We start from the raw sequence: 6,356 nt of genomic DNA on the forward strand, positions 1-6,356 counted from the left end.
ATGGAGGAGCCGCGTGGCTGGGGAGGTGAAGGGGCAAATTCGGGAGAGGATAGTGAGAGGGGAGCACGTAAAGGGCTGATGGGTGGGCAACAGAGGTGACAGGTAACTGGCCACTGCCTGGCAGCTGCCCGCACGCACCAGCCACCACAGCTCGCAGCCCACAGCCAGTGCCGGCTGGAAATGGGACAGGGGGAAGGGCCCTGTTGGCTGAGAGCCAGCATGCAGTGGGGGCTGCACTGACAGACCAACTGGGGGAGCGGCCAGCCCCGCGCACTGCATCTTTGCCCCGCCAACAGCCTTGCACACCCACCACCATAGTTGGCCACTGGACCCCCCACTCATCACTGGTGGGAGGGTGGCTGGTGAGCAGTGATCTGGCCAGCAGCAGGACCCACCAGTACTGATGTGGGGGAGATAGAAAATACGGGACAATTTGCCCTTTTTTAAGAAAAAGTCGGGACACCTACAGGAGGGCTTAAATATGGGACTGTTCCTTTAAAAATGGGACATCTGGTCACCCTAATTTTATTTCACCTGCTAACAAGTGAATGTGGCAGGAGGTACTTTTTGCCAGGCTCCCGAGCAGCACTTTGCTGCTGTTAGTTTCCTCGGGTAGCAGGAAGTTACCCAGTGAGTTCTTCACTGCTTATGGACTTCGCAAGGGATGAGATGACACTCCTGTGTGGAGGGTGTGGTCAATGTACAGCCCCAAAAGTTAGTTTAAATGGGACTTAAGAGGTGCATAGACAAACTTTCTGCCCAAGGGTGAATTTAATGCAAAGAATGTGGTTTATAGGCCCCTTCAGTTTGGTCCTGGGAATGCTTTCCTGTCTCTGGGTATCAAATAGAAATCACCAAATCCACCGGCTCTACAAAGCTGAAATGACTGAAAAGTAAGCTCCAGCCCAGAGTATACACAGACTATACTGCACTGCACCAATTTCTTTACTCTGTCCTATGCAAAGTGCCATCATGGATATCAGGGATCGGAACATTCTCAGTCTTATTAATAGGGACGCACAAATTTGTTCATATCCGCTAAGCTCTGACCTGATCCTTCACCCAGAACTCAAACTGAAGTTGCACAGAAGATTTTTCAAAGTTCAAAATATTTCAGTTAATTTTAAAGACAAAAAACCCATATTGGCCAGCTTTATATGCCTCTTCTAGTTCTGAGTCAAAGTGCCAAAATACTTTGAACAGAATAATGTAATGTGCTATGTTTCAAACATGAACAGACCAGAATAAATCAGATGTTTCATAAGGAACTCATATTTTACCATGAATCTTTAAGCTCAGATTTGCGGAGTTCAGGATGTTCAGATGCGTGAAATAAGATTTGGATAAGTATCCAAACGTTTGCAGGGTACTTACCTGGAATAAATCTCCAGCCTTTTGAGCTTCACCTACCAATAATTATAACTGTGATGCTAGTTTATATTATTCCAGATCATGTCTGAGTCTGACATCACCACTGAGTGACAAAGAGAACAGAATAGTCCTGACATCATCAGAAAATTGCATTCTAGCTTCCATCCCCAAAATATGTAGTCATTACTTCTGTGTTCTCCAATTTTTCTTGTACCTCTTTTGGATGCTGCAGTGCTATTTTAGTGTAATGCTTTTATGACTACAGTAGTTGATTGCTTTGACCCTGAAGTCCTTTCTGCGGTGTTGCTGAGTCGCTGAATCTCAGAGTTCATTCATAGCCCTTTGCCAGTGAGTTATAAACTGAATGCCCAACTTGCTAGAGCAGCAATATTAAATAATAATAATGATGATAATGAAAATAAAGACTCCACTAACCTGACAAGTTCAAGCGAATATGAATAGCTGTGTGGCTTTAAACACTACAAATATCGAGTACCACACACAGCTTAATTATCCCTTTCACCTTTAAAGTCTTCACATGAAAACTTCTCTCTTGCTTCCCCTTATGTTTCAGTGATGTTAATTGTTTGGCTTAAACCCAGAAATCAGGAAATTCAGTTTGTATCTTTATCTTTAACCCATCCCACTGGTGCCTAGGAATTTCAGCACAGTATAAAACCATCCCCAAGGCTACGTCTACACTACCACTTATGTCGGTATAATTTATGTCATTTGGGTGTGAATAAGCCATCCCGCTGAGCAACATAAGTTACGCCAGATTAAGCACCAGAGTGCACAGGTCTATGTCAGCAGGAGAGCTTTTCCCACCGACATAGCTATTGCAGCTCATTGGGGGTGGATTAAGTCAATGGGAGAGCTCTCTCCTGTCAGCTTAGAGGAGCGGCTAGATGCACCTGCACTGCTGTAAACTCTCTAGTGTAGCCATAGACCAAGTGTCTCAGCCCCCTGCCCCTGCTGCTGATGGCTATAAACTGAATCCTGAATGACTAGGGCTTCAGGATAATGCTCTTTACTAACGAAGACTTTGTACGGCAAATGTAAGCACCGAATGAATTAATGAGAGACGACCCTCAAAATGCTTGAGACTGTTTGGATAAACACCCAGAAATTTGGGAGCTTCTCCAAGCTATCTGATCCCCTTGTGGAAATCTTACAGCTTGTCAAGAGGTTTTTAATGCTTCCTGCTTGTAGTCCATCCAGATCACAGCCATTTTTCATGGTGTGTCAGTGAACATAACATGGAAGCGCCTAGATGTGTGTAAATTAAAAATAAGGAAGAAACAAAAGTTTGCCTACCTTTTTCAAACCTTATACAATACACAGCTTTGGGTTTCAGAGTAGCAGCCGTGTTAGTCTATATCCGCAAAAATAACAGGAGTACTTGTGGCACCTTAGAGACTAACAAATTTATTTGTGCATAAGCTTTCATGGGCTACAGCCCACTTCATCGGATGCATGCAGTGGAAAATACAGTAGGAAGATTTTATATATATATACACACACACACACACACACACACACACACACACACACACACACAGAGAGAGCGAGAACATGAAACAATGGGTGTTACCATACACACTATACGAGGGTGGTTAGTTAAGGTGAGCTATTATCAGCAGGAGAGAAAAAAACTGTTTGTAGTGGTAATGAAAATGGCCCATTTCCAGCAGTTGACAGAAGATGTGAGGAACTGTAGAGGGGGGAAACTAAACATGGGGAAATAGTTTTACTTTATGTAATGGCCCATCCACTCCCAGTCTTTATTCAAGCCTAATTTAATGGTGTCCAATAAATGAAGACTGGGAGTGGATGGACCATTACACAAAGTAAAACTATTTCCCCATGTTTATTCCTCCCTCCCCCCTGCCCCTGCTACAGTTCCTCACATCTTCTTGTCAACTGCTGGAAATGGGCCATTTTCATTTCCACTACAAACAGTTTTTTTTCTCTCCTGCTGATAATAGCTCACCTTAACTAATCACCCTCATTATAGTGTGTATGGTAACACCCATTGTTTCATTTTCTCTGTGTATACATATATATCTTCCTACTGTATTTTCCACTGCATGCATCCGATGAAGTGGGCTATAGCCCACGAAAGCTTACGCTCAAATAAATTTGTTAGTCTCTAAGGTGCCACAAGTATTCCTGTTCTTTTTACAGCTTTGGGTGATGGTTTGGTGGCTTTCCAAACCAGTTAACTCATTCCCAGAATAAACACTAATTGTCAAATTACACAGCCATGAGAAATGGGGTTTATAAGGTGTGATGGGAACTTTATAGGCCATTAAGTATGCTGGTGAGAGTTGCTCTCTGTAAGGGAGATTATTTCACAGTTGACAGTTTGTCTTCCTGACACCTCCACAAAATTGAGATTAGCTGATACAGACCTTGGAGTAGAACGTTTTGGGGTAGGCATGTTCAGCAGAGGCCTCTTGAGTCCCAAATTCTCTTCCTCCCCTAGTCTGACAGAGCCTGAGTCTGTTGACCTTCAGGACACATGAACTGCCTGGCTGTTTGCTCAGGCTTTTGCTGAGAGGTTTATTATAACTGCTGGGAGAGATGGGGGTTTATGTTTAGAACTCTGCTATTGAGTCTATAACATTCAGCTTGCTATTGCTGAACTAATTTTGTAGAATTTTGAGAAATGTTTCTGCCTGTAACTCCAGAGATAAGTGTGACAGGGACTTTAAATGAATCTATTACATTGAATTAATCTTTTTTTTAATTGCTCATCCTCCCTTATTTCTTCTGTTTCTCTTAGGTGCTCAGCTTTTTACTGGCAAAGCCTGTCCTGAAGTAGCTTCCTTCTGCATCCCTTCTCCATTTTGTGAGCAGTCACTGTCTCATAGTGCTGTTTCAGCACAGCAGGCAGGCCAGCTGCAAGGACAATGAGGACGTGGATTCATTGGCAGGGGGTATGTTCTGCAGTGGTGCAGATGGCTTGGTACTTAAATGTATGGGCCAGTCACAACAGGCTCATGGTGTGAGACCTCCCCCCACCCCATGCTTCTTTTGCAGTCGAATGAGCAAAGCAATTAGTGAGTCATTGTTTGTTCACACAGATTAACTGTGAAGAGTGAGGAAATTTAGATAATAGGTTGCATATTCCCCTTCTCTTTCCCATAATCAGGGCCTGGTGATATTTTCTCATATTATTTATCATGATTTAGCAGTGCAGATGAAACTACATACAAAACCTAGGGACACATATTGGAGAATGGGCATTAGCTAGCACACATCTTAAGAGAGAAACTAATTATAGGTGGAGCAAATGGAGCCATATGAACTACATGAAGTTGTGCTAACCTGGTGTCAAATTTCAAAGGGGAATCGTACCTGTAAATCACTAAATCATGCTAAATTTAAAGTCAGTAGCAACAGTTTATGTCCACACTATGCACACTAGGGGTTGCATTATGAAATTGTCTTTGAGTCTTGTAGGGCAGTGACTAAACATGGTCCTGAAGAATTGTTAGTACTCTATTGCTCAGCAGCCAAATTGCTTGTGAAATATAAAACAGAGCGCTTGTTTTAGATATAATACTAGGAAGAGAGTACTTAAGTTATCTAACAATATACAGTGGCGAGTGGTGTAATGTAAAATAGAACTGAACTCTTCATGTCTTCACCTTAATAGATGAAGTTACAAAACAAATACAACATTGTTGAATTTTAGACCAAATCAGGTTGTACTCAGGGAAAACCCTCATTCACTTCAATGAGCTTTAGAATTTGGCCTTTCCTTTTCATATAACTTGATCTAGCTAAAATGCAGCTTTCTGGACACCAAGGCTAAATAATCCGTATCAGAGGAAGGAAAAATCATTGTAGTGTTATTGCTATTGTTGTTTTTGTTTGTTTGGCTGGTTGGTGGAGGAAATAGAAAGCAAGGTGGTAGAGAGAACTCAAAACTATACACAATGATTTGCTATCACAGCAAGTGAATAGTGTTATCTAAAGCGGCTGCTTGGACAGAGGATTCCCTTGGTCTGTTAATTCACTTTGAATAAGTCATTAGCTAACACTTTTCCTGGGGTGATGACCACAAGGGACAATCCTGTCCCCATCCTCCCACTCCCTAACAATGTCCCTGAATTAAAATGAAAACACCCTGATGTTTTACAATTATCAGTAAGTATAAATGACTCACTAATCCTAAAAAGCAACAGAGGGTCCTGTGGCACCTTTGAGACACTAAAAGTCTCAAAGGTGCCACAGGACCCTCTGTTGCTTTTTACAGATTCAGACTAACACGGCTAACCCCACTGATACTTCACTAATCCTATAATACTTCCCTTTGCAATGGGACTCAGATCTAACTGGGAGTGACATAATCCTCGTTTAAAGGGGCCATGCCCTTTTAGTCTGTTCCCTCTGGTTGTTTTTTTTTATTTTTATTTTTTTGGGGGGGAGGGGGGGAAGGCTTTAACAAGCAAAACATGACAGAGCCAGTGGGGAAGTGAAGCAAGCACCTAGATCTCTCTTGGCCTGCTTAGGAACACACTGTTTCATTTGGTCAAAGATGGGTGATTAAAATCTACTACTCCCAATGTGACTCTACATCCATAACTCAAAGAACTTTTATTGACCAGGTGGGGAAGGCTGGAGTGGAGATCAGACTTCTGATAGTTAAGGAAAATTTTGCATCCAATTCTGCAAAGAAAATGTCCTTTAAATGTGTATAGTGTAAAGGAAGAACCATTCAGACATGTAGCCTGTGTTTTAGTCTAGTTGCCAATAAATAATAATAAGGACAAATAATTAATGGGGATATCATATGTGTGTGTGTATTACTGAAGTTCACACAGTGCAGGAGAGAGAGGAGTATTAAAACAGTCTGGGCTTTACCACTCTGGCTCTATCACAAATAATGAAAAAAAAAGGATTAAATAAATAATGAGGTAGTCTTAGTGAATCAAAACTCTGAAGGAATTCCTTTGATTTAGGCTGTGGGCCTA

Source organism: Malaclemys terrapin, chromosome 3 (genome assembly GCF_027887155.1).
Source record: "Malaclemys terrapin pileata isolate rMalTer1 chromosome 3, rMalTer1.hap1, whole genome shotgun sequence".
Lineage (NCBI taxonomy): Eukaryota > Metazoa > Chordata > Testudines > Emydidae > Malaclemys > Malaclemys terrapin.